Here is a 20,084-nt window from a genome sequence, read left to right as displayed (position 1 = left end):
GCAGTATCCCCTCAGTCTCTGGGTCTCCCGTCCCCAGAAATCCCCTAATCCCATCTTGGCCCAGTGCCAACTGCTAGTCATCATTTAGCCCCCGCTCCCTAGGGCAGACTGCAGACTGTAATAGCCACTTCATCATTGGCGAGGGGTGGGTAGGACCTGCTTCCACTGCCTAGCCCTGGGCTTCCCCTGTGCAACCCCAGTACCTGGTTTAGACCTCACACAAGGCCTTACACCCTGCGGGGTTGTCAGGCTGGAGCTCCCCAGCCCCCTTTGCCTTTCCCCCAGCATTGCCCTACGTCAGGTCCCTGCTCAGCTCCCAGGCAGCTAGGTCCTTCCCTCTCAAAAGCTAGAGAGGGAGTCTCCTAAGCTCTAGGTTCACTGGCCTTTTATAGGGCCAGTTGCAACCTGATTGGGGCATGGCCACAGCTGTGGCTGCCTTCCCCATCAGACTAGCTGCTTCTCACAGCCCCAGCCCTCTCCCAGGGCTGGCTTTAACCCTTTCCAGGCCGGAGCAGGTGACCACCCCACTACATACACCCCTCCTCAAAATCCCCAACCATGTGGATGGGGGGACTCATGGCCTGGGCTCCCCAAAATTAGCCCTCCAGGGCCGCCCTTACAGGGCCTTCCACTTCCTTTCAGATGCCTCCCAGTTTCAGGCCATCTCCCAGGTGTTGGCCTCCACCTTCCGGAGGGCCTACTCCGCAGCTTCCAACCACACCCTCAGGGTCTTGGTCCATTTGGTGGCCTGATTGTGGACCACTTGGATGCCAGTCTCTTTCTGGGCCCACTTGGTCTCCATCCCTTGGTGTGAGACTTGCCTGGCGACGGTCTGGTCCTGACCTCTCTCTGGGTTCCTTGCATCCCGGCTGCAGTCTCCGCCACCTCTCATGGGTGTCCCAATGGCCAGTCATCCTTCTGTCTGGCCACTTTCATCTGGTCCAATTTCACCCCTTCCGGGCCCCCAGGCACCTCCTTCAGCTGCCCCTCAGTTCCCTTGCGGGGGCAGTGCCTTCTAATGTGGCCCAGTGTGTGACAGTCCCAGCAGGCTCCTCACCTCTTGGTTGCCTTGGACCCTTTGGGGTCCTTCTGGGGTCCCCCTCCACTGGGGCTGACCTGGACCCTCCACCACAGGCCTGGGCATGCCCACTGCATGTGCCCTTGTCAGCCACAGGCCCAACATGTCCTCAGTCGCCTGGGTTCCCTCACCCAGCAGACTCTTGTAGGGATTTGTCCCTTCCCCTGTTCTGGGTGAGGCTCTTGGCCCCCATCCCAGTAGGGACAGTCCACCCTCAAAAGTCATTGCCAACCTCAGGCATAGCAAGCCCTATGATCTGCCACAGACCTCCTGGCCCTGGCACTTGGCCTCCCATACCACTCTCCCTGTTTCCTCCAAAACTCCTGTTGGAGGAGTTTTACCAGGGCCTCCTGCTCTTCCGCCAGCTGGCCCAACTGTCCATGGAGGGCCCACTGCACCTCCCATAGTCTCTGTGGGTCATCAGCCCCCTTCTGCTAGGGCACTGACGTCTGTCCCCAACCAGGGTTAACACCTGGGGCCTCTGCAAAGTAAGCCCCAGTATACGCAGGTTTCATTATCCCCTTCCTCAGTTTCTCCAGGCAATAGTCCCAGTCCTTGCCTTTCCCTTGTATCAGGGGCAAACCGCCTGTGCCCACATTCTCCACCACTTGTAGTGAGTGCAGACTCACCCCTGCTGTGCCTTCTGCTGGTTGTCTCTGAGAATTAGCTCGTCCAGCCTCCAGAGCACCCTCTGCAGGCCGGTGTCCTGCTGCCGCTTGGCCCTCGTGTTCCTCCCAGACCCAGTGCCCTGTTATCTGGGGTGCTGCCCCTTGACAGTAACCCCTTTCTTTCATGGTCTTCCCTCCCCAGGGAACCCCCACCCACTATCCCCACCTCATCTCAATATAAGGCTACCGCCAGTCACCATCTAGCCCCTGCACCCTGGGGCAGACTGCAGTATCAGCCACTCATCACCGGCAAGGTTGGGTTTGGACCTCTTGCCTTTGCCTACCCCTGGGCTGCCCTCTGCACCCCCTAGTACCTATTTGCTTTATGCTCGGCCACAGCGTGAGGCTTTCCAGGCTGGAGCTCCCCAGATCCTCCACCTCTCCCCTGCTCCACTCAGGTACCCTATCTCTTGCTCCCTGCAGCCAGACCCATCCCACTCTACCACTAGAGAGAGACTGATGAGCTCTTGCCTCCCAGCTTCTTATATAGGGCCAGCTGAAGTCTGATTAGGGTATAGCTCAACTGCAGCTGCTTCCCCAGTCAGCCTAGTAGCTTTTCCCCTGTCACAGCCCTCTCCCAGGGCTGTCTTTAAACCCCTCAGGGCAGGAGTGGGTGACCACCTTGTTACAGGGATCTGTGGCAATTTACACTGGTGTGACAATGCTCCTCACTAATAGTGTGATTGTCAGAAGTGAGGAGGCAGGAGAGCTCTAGCCTGACCATTGCCCTTGCCCTTCCTTCCATAGGCAGCCCATGATGTACTGAGAAATAAAATGTCCAACTGAACCACCATGACCGAGTTCCTTCTCCTGGGATTGTCTGACATTCAGGAGCTGCAGATTTTACACTCTGTGGTGTTTCTAGGGATTTACCTGGCAGCTCTGGTGAGAAATCTCCTTGTTACCATCCTTTTAGTGCTTGACCACCACCTTCACACCCCCATGCACTTCTTCCTGATGAATTTGTCCATACTAGACCTCAGATCCATCCCCATCTTGTCCCCAGGTCCATGCTCAATTCTCTGTTGAACACCAGGTAGTTTTCTTATGCTGGATTCGTTGCCCAAGTTTTTCTCTTCATTTTTGTCACTCTGGCTGACTTTGCTTTTCTCACCATCATGGTTTACGACCGGTACGTCGCCATCTACCAACCACTGCACTATGAGACTATCATGAACAGGGGAGCTTGTGTCCAAATGGCAGCTAGTGCCTGAATTAGTGGAATTCAGGTTTCTACTATGCAGCCTGGGAAAATATTTGCACTAACTTTTTGTTGAGGCAACATGGTGGATCAGTTCTGTGAAATCTCCCAGCTGCTCAGGATCTCCTGATCTGACTCATAGCTTGGTGAAGTTATTGTTACTTCTTTTCTCTTGTTCTTAGGCTTAAACTGCTTTGCTTTTATAATTGTGTCATATGTTCAGATCTTCAAAACAGTGCTGAGAATCCCCTCTGAGCAGGGCCGGCACAAAGCCCTCTCCACTTGTTCTCCTCACCTCACTGTGATCTCCTTGTTACTTTGCACTGGTACCTTTGCCTACCTGAATCCCACCTCCAGCTCAACATCAGGGCTGGATGTCATGGTGACTGTTCTCTATTCTGTGGTGCCTCCAGTGATGAATCCAGCCATCTAAAGCAGGCGGAACAAGGAGATCAAAGGTGCCCTGAGAAAACGGACTGAGGGGAAGTTATTCAAGAAGAATAAAATTTGCAGATTTCTCCCTTGGCCATGTTTGCATATTGTGCTTCTTTACAGATATAATCAACCGATGACATTATTGTCTCCATGGGAATGTGATGTGCAGTCTTTTTATGCAAAATGTTCACAGTAGTAATAATCCAGATTAAGTTCACTGAAGTCAGTGGAGATACTGTAGGTTTACACCAGTGTAAACCTCCCTGGCCACATTATAGCAGATCTTAAGGTGGCCATTCTGCAGCAAAAAAACTTCAGGACCAGACTTCAAAGAGAAACTGCTGAGCTTCAGTTCATCTGCAAATTTGACACCATCAGCTCAGGATTAAACAAAGACTGTGAATGGCTAGCCAACTACAAAACCAGTTTCTCCTCCCTTGGCTTTTGCACCTCAACTGCTAGAACAGGGCCTCATCCTCCCTGATTGAACTAACCTCGTTATCTCTAGCTTGCTTGCATATATATACCTGCCCCTATACATTTCCACTACATGCACCTGGTGAAGTGGGTATTCACCCACAAAAGCTCATGCTCCAAAACGTCTGTTAGTCTATAAGGTGCTACAGGATTCTTTGCTGCTTTTAAAGAATCTATCTATCTATCTATCATCTAGTGATAGCTCTTGCTGTACCAGAACATTAAGTTCAGCAATACTTAAACTTTGGAAACCCAAGAAATAGAGTTAAGGTACATGCTCACATAATCTTAATTCTGCCCCCAGCTGCATTTACTGTGCTAGCTGTAGCTGTATTGAATAATGGAGGCAGTAGGTGGGGCAAGTTGGTGGAGGTATGATTGTCATATGAGGAGATTTTGGGATTAGCTGAGGAACATCACAGAGCCGTGACTGTGATATAACAAGATCTGGGTCTGAGTCCCCCCCATGTATGTGATCAAAGGAGAGAGGTGTACCTGTTCCTCAAGGGACCCGTCTGCATCAATTCAATACAGAAATGTGTAGGTCGTGTCAGTAGCACTGGTGTCTTCTTGCCACGGTATAGCCAGTAATGAAGTGGGATATGAGAGCAGGCTGTGGATTTAATGACGAGTAGGGAAGTATAAATTTAGGTGATCTCCTATGTGAAGGGGCTGTAAAAGGTCATGAAGTGGCTGTTAAATTTCACAGGTGTGGTGTTCTGTCAGGGGAGCAGGCTGTGTTTGAGGGTGGGGGAGGTGAAGGTAGCTCCAGTGACAAGGCAGAGTGGAAGTGTGTGCTGTTATATTTGCACCCTGCAGAGAAGAAGATACCTGAAAGGGGATTACAAAGAGGATGGATCTAGATTGTTCTCAGTGGTACCTGATGACAGAAGAAGGAATAATGGTCTCAAGTTGCAGCGGGGGAGGTTTAGGTTGGATTTTAGGAAAAACTTTTTCACTAAGAGAGTGGTGAAGCACTGGAACGGGTTACCTAGGGAGGTGGTGGAATCTCCTTCCTTAGAAGTTTTTAAGGTCAGGCTTGACAAAGCCCTGACTGGGATGATTTAGTTGGGAATTGGTCCTGCTTTGAGCAGTGGGTTGGACTAGATGACTTCCTGAGATCCCTTCCAACCCTGATATTCTATGATTCTAAGGTAGACATAACACCAAGGAAGCTGACAGGAACACACCTGAGTGCTATGCTCTTTTTCTAGCTCCACAATGGAAAGTAACATGAAAATGAGGCTGTGCACTGGGGAGGGGAGAGTGCTCAAACACTGAAAAGGACAGGACATCATGTGTATTATGGGTGTCGTAGGGCATCGCACAGGGACAGGGGAGTTATGTTTATGAGGACATTTAATTCACTTCTGCATTTCCTTGTTAGAAGCGTAAGGTTAGCTGAACTCGACCTTCTGGACAGGCATGAGCTGTCACTGGGAAACCTTAACTCTGTGTTAATGAAATTTTCAGCCATTTTAGTTCCTAATTTTTTAAGAGAAAGAAAGTTTGTTGGTCGGAATTAGTGGTCATTGCGGCAGCTGTAGGTGGCCGTGGATATGAATGATGAGTAGAGCAAAAGGCTTTTTTAAGAACCATCACATTTTTCTGGAAAGGAGCTGTAATCTGTGCACTGCTTTACCAATCTGGGGTCCCCTCACATCCATCCCCAACCTCTCAGTAGGCGCAGCACAAAACTAGACACAGCCATCTGCAGTAATGCAGGCTCAGAGATGTGTGAAGTGGGCTGTTCATCTCAATGAGCTATTCTCAGCAGAGTGAGAAACACCTCCAGGAGATGGTACAGCCTGAAACAATCGCTCAGAGAGGTGTGAACTGCTCCACTCATATCAGTCACCCAGGTGCCAGCAGGCTGTTCTGTGTGTTGTGGGTGCATGTCCCTGTTTGCCTCTTCACAGCTTGACACCCTGAAGGGCAGTGCTTCCCCAGGCCCTGGCACACATTGGAGCGGGGAGTGTTAAGGAGACAGCATCATCTCTTCCCCCACCTTCCCAAAGGGCAAGATCAAAGCCCCCAAGATCACAAAAGGGAGAGAGGAAGGGGGGTTCGACCCCCAAAGATGCATAGAGACCCCCCCCCTGGTAGTGGCACACACAAGTGAGGGGATTGTGGGGCTGTCGAGGGCCCTGCCCCTTATTCTAGTTCTGGATCCAGCACAGAAGGAGATAGACCAGGAGTAGGCAACCTATGGCACACGTGCCGAAGGCGCCACACGAGCTGATTTTCAGTGGCACTCACACTGCCCAGGTCCTGGCCACCCATTCGCGGGGCTCTGCATTTTAATTTAATTTTATGTGAAGCTTCTTAAACATTTTAAAAACCTTATTTACTTTACATACAACAATAGTTTAGTTATATATAATAGACTTATAGAAAGAGACCTTCTAAAAACGTTAACATATATGACTGGCATGCGAAACCTTAAATCAAACTGAGTAAATGACGACTCGGCACACCACTTCTGAAAGGTTGCTGATCCCTGAGATAGATACACACACAGAGACGGTGCTGATGAAAAGACAACAGGGTGCTGTGTTCACCATTGAAAAACTGGAACTAATAAAGGAAAGTGAGACTTTCCTCTGGGGGAGTGGAGAGCATAGAGCCCCCTGAACATTGAAAGAGGACATCACACCCCTCTGTTGTCTCAGTCCCCCTGTCACCTACCCTCATATCCCCCATTCCCAGTGTTCCACCCCTCCTCATCTCCTGACCCCCAACCCACCTCCTACGCACCCACCCTTTCCATTCTCTGCCCATAATCACCCTTGTCTTCCCTGCCCCAAAACCCTTCTCCTCTAATTCCCATCCTCATCATCCTCCCCTCCCAGAAGGAAAGTGCATTTCAAAAATAGTTTCAGCACCTCTTAAATATCCTGCTGTACTCAGGTGACATTTCCCCACAATTCAAACCACTCAGAGAGAGTCAGGTGCCTCCTGTTCTTAGTTTCAGATTTCTGCATGGGGTTAGATCTCAACTCAAAGTGCCCAGCTGGCCTGCAGTTTTGCCAGCCAGAACATTCCACCTTATCGATAGCTTTCAACCAGCTCGTGCTCTCTCCATGCACGTGGCCAGTTTAATCCATTCGGCATGACTCCAAGCACTTCTGAGGCTGAAGGACACAACTGAGAGCTAAACTCTCTGACTAATAACTCTGTGCCTTTATTTCCCCTGAAGGGCTGCTGGGGTGGCCTTGAGCACTGGAAATGCGTCCTACTGTGAGGATCTGAGCCCTGGTTTGACCTCTATCTGGGCACAAAAAATCAGCACCAAAACACACCAACGTTAAGAAAAGTTAGAAGCAACTCCTTTGGAGTCGATGGGGCTGATTTCCTCTCGCTCACCTTGGTGTGAATCAGGAGTAATTCCATTGCAGTCAAGGAGCCTGATTCCCCTCTCACTCTCCACAGGGTAAGTCCATGGTGTTACAATGGAGTAGGTCTGGTCTAAGTAAGAAGAGATTCAGGCCCTTTGACTCCAGCCCCTGCTGCATCCTCCACCCCCTGAACCCCCTTATCCTATTCCCTGAGTGTTTCCCTCCCTCTGCCTCACACAGCCCAGACCCCCAAAGAAACACTCACAGCCCCTAATCCTCTCCCTCCATCTTGCAACCCTCCACCCCACAGACCCTGTCATAAACAGATAGTTAAGAGTTAATGTCTCTTTTACCTGTAAAGGGTTAGCAAGCTCAGTGAACCTGGCTGACACCTGACCAAAGGACCAATCGGGGACAAGATACTTTCAAATCTTGGTGGAGGGAAGTCTTTGTTTGTGCTGTTTGTTTTGTTCTTTGTTCTCTCTTGGAGCTAAAAGGGGCCAGACGTGCAACCAGATCTGTCTCCATTCTTTCTAACACAGTCTCTCATGTTCATAATAGTAAGTACTAGCTAGAAAAGGTGGATTAGCTTTATGTTTGTTTTCTTTATTTGCAAATGTGTATTTTTCTGGATGGATATTTTACCTCTGTTTGCTGTAACTTGTATCTTAAGATAGGGGGGAGGGAATCCCTCTAGTCTACATAAGCTAAAGACCCTGTAAACATTTTCCATCTTGGTTTTACAGAGATAGTTTTTATTTCTTCTTTCTTTAATTAAAAGCTTTCCTTTTTAAGAACCTGATTGATTTTTTCCTTGTGTAAGACCCAAGGGACTTGGGTCTGACTCACCAGGGGATTGGTGGGGGGAAAGGAGGTGGGGGGAAGGTTAATTTCTCTCTGTTTTAGGATCCAAGGAGTTTGGATCAGTGTATCTCTCAGGGAAAGTCTGGGAGGGGGAAGGAGGGGGAATGGTTAATTTCTCTCCAGGAAGGTTTTGAGGGACAGGGAGTGTACCAGACACTGAAATTTCTGGTTGGTGGCAGGTCTAAGATAGGAATTAAGCTTAGAAGACTACATGCAGGTCCCCACTTTTTGGACGCTAAAGTTCAAAGTGGGAATAATATCTTGACAGACCCTTTTAGCCCCTGTTCTTTGAGGTTCCCCTTTCCATGGCCCAGAGCAAATTCCCCCACCCTGAGTTCCTGACTGAGCTTTCTCAGAGATCCCTGCATAATCCCTCTGTCCACCAGTCCCCTCCTGTGCTCAGCCCCACTCCCCTAAAGTGGCCCGAGCCCCAGGGAGCATGTCCCACCTCAACTCCAAATACCTGCCCATTCTCTCCTCCTTCTCCACATTGACAAGACCTGGCCACCATTTCCTTCCTTCCCAACTCTCATTCTTCCTCTGCATGACCCAGTCCCTTTTCTGAACAGTATTTTCAGGCTGGCCTCTGCCCAGCCTCACCCAGTACACAGCTAACCTGGGGAACTCACTGCCACAATATATCGCTGAGACAAAATGACCAGAAGGGTGAGACACTGACAGGGATCATGAAAGCCTTCACAGTTACATTTGATCAGAAAATGAATTAAACCACCATGGTGCAGGTCTCCAACCAGCCACTCACTCACAGGGAATCACCCTGACGTGGAGGTTAGTGCAGAACTCTCCATTGACGGGGGGCATGGTCCCATCAGGAGTCACTGCTCTCAGCAGAGCTGTTCCCAGGACCCTGGGGAAAGCAGCAAATTTATTCCCATAAAGCTCTGCTTACTCTCAGGGCTGGATTCAGACACTCCAGGGCCATGCAAGGGACTCTGTCCTTCTCATTACACAGTGTACTGAGGAAGAAAATGTCCAACCAAACCACTGTGACCTAATTTTTCTCCTGGAATTCTCTGAGGTTCGGGAACTGCAGATTTTACACTTTGTGGTGTTTCTGCTGCTTCACCTGGCATTCCTTCTGGGGAATCTTCTCATCATCATAGGGAAATCTGAGCCGAGCTGTTCCCGGGAGCCTGGGGAAAGAGGCACATTTAGTCCCATCAAGCTCTGCTGATTCTCAAGGTTGGATTCAGATGTTCCAGGGCCATGCAAGGGACTCTGTCCCCTTGATCCAGTGTCCCACATGGACTGTCACTGGCAGGAGGCCCTCAAAGAGAGGCTGGGACAGTGGCATTGGACCCCTGCTCTGTCCCAGAAGAGGAGCAGGTGACTGTCCCCCAGCCCTTTGGGATCAGCATGGTGCCCACACACAGCCAGGGGGCAATCGTGGTACTCTGAGTCCTTACCTCCCTAGCCAGGGTGTATATGCTTGGATAAGGGGTCAGGACTGCTGTGCTCTTCCCCTCCTCCTGCACACCAAGCCCCCTGCTAAGGCAGGGTTGGTGGAGTCCTTCAGAGCCATGGGGCTGTGAGTTCATACCCCATGGAGATGCCTGGGGCATTTCCCTTCTCCCAGAACCATTGTTTCAGGCCGTCTTCAGACTCAGGCAGACGATGCTGCACTGGGGGCAGATCTCCCCATCCCATCCTTATTGTTCCAGGCTGCGGATGATGCAGTATCTGTTGCTGGCCCCTGTCAGAGCCAGGGCACTGGACTCTGGAGATTTCTATATTCCTGTGGAACACAGGCAAATTCTGTTTTGGGGGAAAAAAGACAAATATTGCACCCAGATCTATGAAAATTCATTAAGAGATCAAACAAAACTGAATCATGGATCATCTCTAAATCAAAGTTTCATTATGAATTTTCTCGTGCAGTCTCAATTATTATGCCCCAAAGTATGGTAAAGTGAGCCACAGATAGCTGAAGTAACATAGCTGCATAGATTTTGGCATCTTGTGATCTTCTCTCTAGATCCCTGGCAGTGCTAGGTACCATTTTAGGCTGGGATTCTCAAGGGATTCTAAGGGATTTAGGAGCCCAAGAGGTACATACCTTACTCCCATAGGCTCATTTGCAAATCCCAGAGTTCATTATCAGAAATTCAGGAGAAGCCTGGGCCTTGGAAGTGAACAAGATAGACACACGAGCAGGATTCCAAAGGCACCTAAAGGAGGAGATAGCTGCCTATTGGAATTGACAATAGCATCTAAGCAGGTTAAGCTCCTCAGTCCCACTGAATGACCATGGGACTTGGCCACCTAGCTCATTTAGGAGCATTGATCAATCCCCGTAGGTGCCTGTCTCCATCTTTGTAAACCTGGCCCTCAGATAACACAGAAGCTGGGCTGGAATCAGGTAACGCCGGGGGGAGATCATAGGCCTGTGTTATGTGGGGGTCAGACTTGAGGGACTGAATGGCTCTTTTGGCTTTATCACCTACTCATCCATGCACTTGCCTCTGGGCCTCTGCTGCTGAGCTGTGCAGGGCTCCAGGGAGTGAGTCCCAATAGGCCTTAGGAAATAGACATGAATAAATCACCTTCCCACAGCATCAGTCCATTAATGCCAGTTATGCTGAACTCCAGCTACACACAGCTCATCTGCAAAGAGCAACAGGTTTGAGTCTAGTTCTGTCAGTTCAGTCTCAGAATGAGGAGGTAGGGAAAGGATTCTCAGATACCTGTGCCTTTTAGCTTCTAAATACTGGTATATAGATAGATATTGACCAAAGAATACTGGTGCTGGATGACTGAATGTGTCATATGTTGGAAAAAAATCCACGAAGATCAGCACAGTAAGTTTGTTATTTCAATTAAATATGTTGGGGGATCAACATACAAAGGAAACTTAAGATGCTAAATAAGACTTACATCATGAACTCATTAAGACTTTTACTCTCAGTTTAATCAAATATCTGCTGCTGATTGGAATTTTTCCACCCTTTGGGAAAATTTTGACTTTTCACAGCAAACCCCAAATCATATTTTCCCCCACATTTTGGCAATTTAAAACTTTCTGCTGAAAACTGGATTTTTTTAATCATAAAACCAAAAAACTTTGAGTTTTAAGTTTTCAGATTCTTTACAAAAGAATCCCAAAATGTTGGAGGGAAGTAGACAGATTCTACGATTTTGGTGGTGGTGGTGGTGTTTAGATGAAACACCAATCTCCATTAGAAATAACACAGCTGAAAATTCCCAACCAGTCATAAATTTTAAATGAATTGGGGAACATTAATATGGTCTGATAAGAGCTTGATTTCAAACCCATTTATTCTATTGCAGCTGTGTGATTTCTCTTTCAAAGGGATCGTTGTGTAGAGTTAACAATTAAATAATTAGTAAAGTTGGCAGTGCACAGAATGTTTTATACAGACGAGTCTCTTTAAACTCTGGTTTAGAGTTGAACCAGGCAGCCAAACCCTGTCTCTCTGACCCCATTCAAGGACATACGGGAGCTCACTGGGAGTAGAACCCTTATCTCCTGGTCTAGCTCCACGCTTCTGCCAGCTGATCATAAACACTGTAAATGGGTTCACAGAACTTACAAAGAATAAGACATAGGGCTAAGAGTAGAGCCTAGGTGTCCTGACAACCGCTGAACCGGATAGCGCAGGATAAACGATACAACATAGCGGTGAGGGAGGGATGCTGCTAGTCCATTGTTTCATGCAGACTGAAGTGCAGCTGGGAGTATGTCGCATAAATCAATTTGTAAGCAGGCATCAGGCCGTCTAGGCACACAGCTTGCAGATGAGCTGCTACTTACAATGCTGGAAGAGTCCTTAAAATTGCTCTTCCAAGTGGTACTCAGGCTGTGTTGGCATTTTAGTCTATTAGTTTCATGCCCAAGTTGTGAGCTTGTTGACGGTCGCAATGGAGAGACCTTCTTTGCAAGACTTGTTGGATTTCGAGTGTGCTTTGTTCCATCCTTCACAGTGCATTTATCAAGTCACACCTTGGGCCAAATTCTCAGATCGTGTAAAGTGATGAAGCTCTGTTGAGTTTAAAGGTGGTTGTTTTAGTATGATAATATGACTGACGGATTTTCAGAGCTGAGGAGTACTAACAATACCTAGTCTTTGTAAGGGATGAGTGCTGTGCACCTTTGACATTCATATAATGAAATATTAGGAAAAGGAGAAGCAGGCCATTCTCTCTGTCACTCTGATCCTGACCATTGTCCTTCTCATTCCCTGCACAGCCATCACACAATGTACTGAGGAAGAAAATGTCCAACCAAACCACCATGACTGGATTCCTTCTCCTGGGATTCTCTGACATTAGAGAACTGCAGATTTTACATTTTATTTTATTTCTAGTGCTTTACCTGATATCCCTGCTGGGGAACCTTCTCATCATCACAGCCACAGCCCTCAACCGCCACCTTCACAACCCCATGTACTTGTTCTTGATGAATCTGTCCGTCCTAGACTTTGGCTCCATCTCTGTCACCATTCTCAAATCCATGGCAAATTCCCTCATGAAAACCAGATTGATTTCATATTCTGGATGTGTTGCCCAAGTCTTTTTTTACATATTCTTTGCTTCAGCAAATTTTGCGTTACTGACCATCATGGGGTACGACCGATACATAGCCATCTGCCAACCACTGCAGATGGTGGTTGAGATGTTTATGACCAGGAGAGCTTTTGTCCAAATGGCAGCCAGTGCCTGGATCAGTGGTATTCTCTACTCTGCACTGCACACTGGGAACACATTTGCAATATCCTTCTGTGGAGGCAACATGGTGGATCAGCTCTTTTGTGAAATCCCCCAGATACTCAAGCTTGCCTGCTGTGACTCATACCTTGGTGAAGTTGTTGTTATTTCTTTTGGTGTGGTTTTATTTTTAATCTGCTTTGCTTTTATAATTATGTCATATGTTCAGATCTACAAAGCAGTGCTGAGAATCCCTTCTGATCAAGGCCGGTATAAAGCCTTCTCCACCTGCCTCCCTCGTCTCATTGTGGTCTCCTTATTCCTTTTCACTGGCACCTTTGCCTTTCTGAAACTCTCCTCCAACTCAACCTCAGATTGGAATCTCTTAGTGGCTGTTCTCTATTCCATAATGCCCCCAGTGATGAATCCGATCATCTACAGCATGAGAAACAAGGAAATGAAAGGTGCACTCAGTAAACTGATAGGTTGGAGGTTATTCAGCAAGAATAAAATGTCTATGTTTCTCCACTGATCACAGTTTCATTCTGTGTTCTTTATAAATATAATCGTCTGATGACATTATTGGCTTCATGAGAACATACTGTGCAATCTGTTTATGCAGAATTGGGTACTTCCACTAATAAAAATCCAGACAAACTTAAGTCAAGAAAAAAAGTAGTTAGTAGAAGTTTTTATCGATGTAATCAAGATCAGAATCTATCTATCTATGCACTACTAGCCATCACCATTCTATGTGATAATCTTGCACATAAAATCAGTAGCCACAGCAAAGTCCCTACTGGGTTCTCTGGCTGTTCTTATTTTTCAGGATAATATTCTGACTGAGGTATCAATTCATTTGTTCTTTGGTTTTTTCTGTTTTTTTTTTGTCAAATTTTTAGTTTATTTTTGTTAGGTTGTTTGTTGTTTTTATTTGTGTCTTTGTTCCAGATGGATTTGCAGGTGGGATGGCCTGGAGAGATGCTGAGCATTTTCTTAGACAGGATTTTCAATGTTTGCCTTCTTTTGAGAGTGCTTATACGTCATCTCTTTGATGGAGTTTTCTGGGTGAGCTGAAGGTTTGCTCCCACAATCATAAGAGGGAGCAAAAGAAGTTTCTGCATGGCTAAGTTCCTCCTGAATTAATTGTGTATATACTGTTGTGATATTATTGTGTTATTAATGATGTGTTAGGTGACAAAAAGCCTCAAGTAGCTGTCTTTTATTATTTTAACCTGAAGATCTCTGTGTAGCTCGAAAGCTTGTCCCTCTCATGAACAGAAGATAATCCAATAAAAGATATTACCTCACCATCTTCTCTATGCAAGAACAGTGTCATTCTTGCTATGGTACAAAGCCTGTTTTGAAGAGAAACTTTTTCCAGTGTTTTCTAAAGAAAATCTAACTCAGGATAATAAGACAAAATTTGGATCCCATTGAATTCACTGAGGTTTAGCCTCTCTCTTCAGAGGAATTACAATTTGGCCAATAGCCTATATACACAAGGATCTAGAATTGGCTGGCAGATGCCTGGAGAAAGTGAGTGTGACATACACCTCTACCCCGATATAACACTGTACTCTGGAGCCAAAAAATCTTACCGATGACTAGGAAAGAGTATAAAAATATTGTTAGAGCATGCAGTGGTGTAATCAGGAAGGCCAAGGCACAATCAGAGTAGCAGCTAGCAAGGGATGTGAAGGGTAACAAAGAAGGCTTTCTACAGGTATGTTAGCAACAAGAAGAAGATCAGGAAAAGTGTGGGACCCTTACTGAATGAGGGAAGCAACCTAGTGACAGATGATGTGGAAAAATCTGAAGTACTCAATGCTTTTATTGCCTCCTTCTTCAGATATGGTCAGTTCCCAGACTGCTGCACAGGGCAACACAGTACGGGGAGGAGGTGAGCAGCCCTCAATGGTGAAAGAACAGGTTAAGACTATTTAGAAAAGCTGGACATGCACAAGTCCGTGGGTCCAGATCTAATGCATCCAAGGGTGCTGAGGGAGTTGGCTGATGTGATTGCAGAGCCATTGGCCATTATCTTTGAAAATTCATGGTGATCGGGGGAGGTCCTGGACGATTGGAAAAAGGCAAATATAGTGCCCATATATAAAAAAGGGAAGAAAGAGAACCCGGAGAACTACAGACCAGTCAGTCTAACTTCAGTCCCCGGCAAAATCGTGGAGCAGATCTTCAAGGAATCCATTTTGAAGCACTTGGAGCAGATGAAGGTGATTGGGGAGAATCAACATGGATTCACCAAGGGCAATTCATGCCTGACCAATCTGTTTGACTTCTATGATGAGATAATTGGCTCTGTGGATATGGCGAAATCTGAGCCGAGCTGTTCCCAGGAGCCTGGGGAAAGAGGCACATTTAGTCCCATCAAGCTCTGCTGATTCTCAGGGTTGGATTCAGACACCTCAGGGCCATGCAAGGGACTCGGTCCCCTTGATCCAGTGTCCCACATGGACTGTCACTGGCAGGAGGCTCTCAAAGAGAGGCTGGGACTGTGGCATTGGACCCCTGCTTTGTCCTAGAAGAGGAGAAGGTGACTGTCCCCAACCCCTTGGGATCAGCATGGTGCCCACAGACAGGCAGGGGCAGTCGTGATACTCTGAGTCCTTACCTCCCTAGCCAGGGTAGATCTGCTTGGATGAAGGGGTCAGGACTGCTGTGCTCTTCCCCTCCTCCTGCACACCGAGCCACCTGCTAAGGCAGGGTTGGTGGAGTCCTCCAGAGCCGTTGGGCTGCAAGTTCATACCCCATGGAGATGCCTGGGGAAGTTCCCTTCTCCCAGAGCCATTGTCTCAGGCCCTCTTCAGACTCAGGCAGACGATGCTGCACTGGGGGCAGATCTCCCCATCCCATCCTTATTGTTCCAGGCTGTGGGTGATGCAGAATCTGTTGCTGGCCGCTGTCAGAGTCAGGACACTGGACTCTGGTGATTCCTATATTCCTGTGGAACACAGGCAAATTCTGTTTGAGGAAAAAAAGACAAATATTGCACCCAGATCTATGAAAATTCATTAAGAGCTCAAACAAAACTGAATCATGGATCATCTCTAAATCAAAGTTTCATTATGAATTTTCTCATGCAGTCTCAATTATTATGCCCCAAATTTTGGTAAAGTGAGCCAGAGAGAATTGAAGTAACATAGCTGCATAGCAGGAGTTCTTGGCATCTTGTGACCTCCACTCTCTAGATCCCTGGCAGTACTAGTTACCATTTCAGGCTGGGATTCTCAAGGGAGTCTAAGGGAGTTAGGAGCCCAAGAGGTACATGCTTTAGTCTGATAGGTTCTTTTGCGAATCCCAGAGTTCATTATCTGAAATTCAGGAGAAGCCTGGGCCTTGGAAGTGAACAAGATAGACACAGGAGCAGGATTCCAAAGGCACCTAAAGAAGGAGACAGGTGCCTATTGGAATTGACTTTATTATTATTATTATTATTATTATTATTATTATTATTAATAATAATAATAATAATAATAATAATAATAATAATAACATCTAAGCAGGTTAAACTCCTAACTCCCACTGAATGACCATGAGACTCGGCCGCCTAGCTCATTTAAGAGCATTGATCAATCCCTGTAGGTGCCTGTCTCCATTTTGTAAATCTGGCGCACAGAAGCTGGGCTAGAATCAGGGAACGCTGCGGGAGATCATAGGCCTGTGCTATGAGGGGGTCAGACTTCAGGGACAGAATGGCTTTTTTGGCTTTAACACCTACTCATCTATGCACTTGCCTCTGGGACTCTGCTGCTGGGCTGTGCAGGGCTCCAGGGAGTGAGCTGCAATAGGCCTTAGGAAATAGACATGAATAAATCACCTTCCCACAGCATCAGTCCTTTAATCCCAGTGATGCTCAATGCCAGCTACACACAGCTCATCTGCAGAGAGCAACAGATTTGCGTCTAGTTCTGTCAGTTCTGTCTCAGACTGAGGAGGCGGGGAAAGGATTCTCGGATACTTGTGCCTTTAGCGTCTAGATTCTGGTATATAAATAGATATTGACCAAAGAATGCTGGTGCTGGATGACTGAATGCATCATACGTTTGAAAAAAAATCCACAAATATCAGCACAGTAAGTTTGCTATTTCAATAAATATGTTGGGGGATCAACATACAGGGGAAACTTAAGATGCTAAATCAGACTTACATTATGAACTCATTAAGACTTTTACTCGTAGTTAAATCAAATACCTGCTGCTGATTGGAATTTTTCCATCTTTTGGGAAAATTTTGACTTTTCACAGCAAACCCCAAATCATTCCTCCCCACCCCCACAGTTTTTGGCAAATGAAAGCTTTCTGCTGAAAACTGGATTTTTTTATTCACTAAAACAAAAAAGTTTGAATTTTGAGTTTTCAAATTCTTTACAAAAGAATCCCAAAATGTTTGAGGGAAGCAGACAGATTCTAGAATTTTTTTGGTGGTGGTGTTGTTTAGATGAAAAGCCTATCTCCATTAGAAATAACACAGCTGAAAATTTCCAACCAGCTCTAAATTTGACATAAATTTCAGAACAGTAATATTGCCTGATAAGAGATTGAATTCAAACCCATTTATTCTATTGCAGCTGTGTGATTTCTCTTTCAAAGGGATCGTTGCGTAGAGGTAACAATTTAGTAAACAGTAAAGTTGGCCGGGCACAGAATGTTTTATACAGAAGAGTCTCTTAAAACCCCAGTTTAGAGTTGAACCAAGCAGGCAAAGGCTGTCTATCCTGCCACCATTCAAGGACATCCAGGAGCTCACTCGGAGTAGAACTCTGATCTCCTGGTCTAGCTCCACATTGCTGCTGGCTTAGTGTAAAGAATGTAAATGGGTTTGCAGAACTTACACAGAGTAAGACAAGAGGTCATGTTATCACAGGTATTTAGGTGCCTAGTGAGATTTTCAGAAGCATCTAGGAGCTTATAACTCATTGATTTCAAGGGGCTTTGGGGGCCTAGATGCTTTTGAAAATCCCACTAGGTGCCTCAATACTTTTAACAATCTGCCCCCCTGCCCCCTCCGAAAGCCCTTACAGTCCTAGAAGAGATGGCAGAGAAAGGGAGGGAGGGGAAACAGAGGCAGAAAGAGGGGAAATGTCTGGGCTAAGGTCACACATCAGGTCACCGGCAGAGACAAGAATAAAGCCCAGGTGTCCTAACAACCCCTGCACTGCACAGTACAGAGTAAATGATAAAACATAGCGATGATGGAGGTATGCTGCTAGCCCATTGTTACACGCAGACAGAAGTACAGCTGGGAATTGTTGCCATAAATCAACTTGGAAGCAGGCAGCCGGCTGTTTAGGCATAGAACTTAAGGTAGAAACATCACAGATGAGCTGCTACTTGCGATGCTGGAGAAGTCTATGTTACATTGCCCTTCAAAGTGGGAATCAGGATGTGTTGGCATTTTAATCTATTAGTTTCATGCCCAAATTGTGCGCTTGGTGATGGTCGCAATGGAGGGACTTTCTTTGCAAGAATTGTTAGATTTGGAGTGTGCTTTGTTCCATCCTTCATACTGCATTTTATCAAGCTACAGCTTGGATTAAATCCTCAGGTTGGGTAAAGTGATGAAGCTATGTTAAGTTTAAAGGCGGTTACTCTAGTGTGATAATGTGACTGATTGATTGTGAGAGTTAAGGAGCACTAACAACACCTAGTCATTGTAAGTGAGGAGTTCTGTGCACCTTTGACATCCTTATAATGAGATATTAGGAAAAGGAGAAGCAGGCCATTCTCTCTGTCACTCTGGTCCTGACTATTGTCCTTCTCATTCCCTGCACAGGCATCACACAGTGTACTGAGGAAGAAAATGTCCAGTCAAACCGCCGTGACCGAATTCCTTATCCTGGGATTCTCTGACATTTGGGAACTGCAGATTTTATATTTTATTGTGTTTCTAGTGCTTTACCTGATATCCCTGCTGGGGAACCTTCTCATCATCACAGCTATAGCCCTCGACCATCACCTTCACATCCCCATGTACTTCTTCTTGATTAATCTGTCCATCCTAGACTTTGGCTACATCTCTGTCACCATCCTCAAAATGATGGTAAATTCCCTCATGAACACCAGATCGATTTCTTATTCTGGATGTGTTGCCCAAGTCTTTTTTCACATATTCTTTGCTTCAGCAAATTTTACGTTACTGACCATTATGGTGTATGACCGATACATTGCCATCTGCCAACCACTGCACTATGAGATGGTGATGACCAAGAGAGCTTGTGTCCAAATGGCAGCCCGTGCCTGGATCAGTGGTATTCTGTGCTCTGTATTGCACACTGGGAACACATTAGCGATATCCTTTGTGGAGGCAACATGGTGGATCAGTTCTTCCGTGAAATTCCTCAGCTCCTCCATCTTGCCTGCTCTGACTCATATCTTGGTGAAGTTGTTATTATCTCTCTTTTTATGCTTTTATCTTTAATCTGCTTGGCTTTTATAATTGTGTCGTATGTTCAGATCTTCAAAACAGTGCTGAGAATCCCTTCTCAGAAGGGCCGGCATAAAGCCTTTTCCACCTGCCTCCCTCATCTCATTGTGGTCTCCTTATTCCTATTCACTGGCACCTTTGCTTTCCTGAAACCCACCTCCAACTCAACCTCAGATCTGAATCCCTTGGTGGCTGTTCTCTATTCCATAATGCCCCCAATGATGAATCCCATCATCTATAGCATGAGAAACAAGGAAATGAAAGGTACACTGAGTAAACTGATAGGCTGGAAATTATTTAGCAAGAATAAAATGTCTATATTTCTCCACTGATCCCAGTTTCATTCTGTGTTTCTTTATAGATATAATCAGCTGATGATATTATTGCTTTCATGAAACAATAGTGTGCAATCTGTTTATCCAGAATTAGGCATTTTCAGTAATAAAAATCCAGATAAACTTAAGTCAAGAAAAAAAGTAGTTACTAGAGGTTTACATCAATGCAATGAAGATCAGAATCCATCTATCAATCTATCTATCTACCTGTCTACCTATCTATGCACTCCTAGCCATCAACATTCTATGTGATAACTTGCACATACAATCAGTAGCCATAGCAAAGTTCCTACTGGGTTCTCTAGCTCTTCTTATTTTTCAGGATAGCAACTCCGACTGAGGTATCAATGCATTTGTTCTTTGGGTTTTTTTGTTTGTCAGATTTTTAGTTTATTTTTGTTTAGGTGTTTGTTGTTTTATTTGTTTCTTTGTTCCAGGTGGGTTTACAGGTGACAAGTCCTGGAGAAATTTTTAGTGTTTGGCTAGACAGGATTTTCAATGTTTGCCTTCTCTTGAGAGCTCCTGTGTTATATCTTTGATAAGGTTTTCTGAGTGAAC

The 20,084-nt window shown here is 46.2% G+C and overlaps 1 pseudogene; it reads left to right on the top strand.

Moving 5' to 3' along the window:
* Positions 1–17,959: 17,959 nt before the first annotated feature.
* LOC115641154 lies at positions 17,960–19,566 on the top strand (annotated as a pseudogene).
* Positions 19,567–20,084: the final 518 nt, after the last annotated feature.

The sequence above is a fragment of the Gopherus evgoodei genome, unplaced genomic scaffold (assembly GCF_007399415.2).
Source record: "Gopherus evgoodei ecotype Sinaloan lineage unplaced genomic scaffold, rGopEvg1_v1.p scaffold_33_arrow_ctg1, whole genome shotgun sequence".
NCBI lineage: Eukaryota > Metazoa > Chordata > Testudines > Testudinidae > Gopherus > Gopherus evgoodei.
The sequence above is the reverse complement of the archived record's forward strand: the minus strand, read 5'-3'. Positions and strand labels throughout refer to the sequence as shown.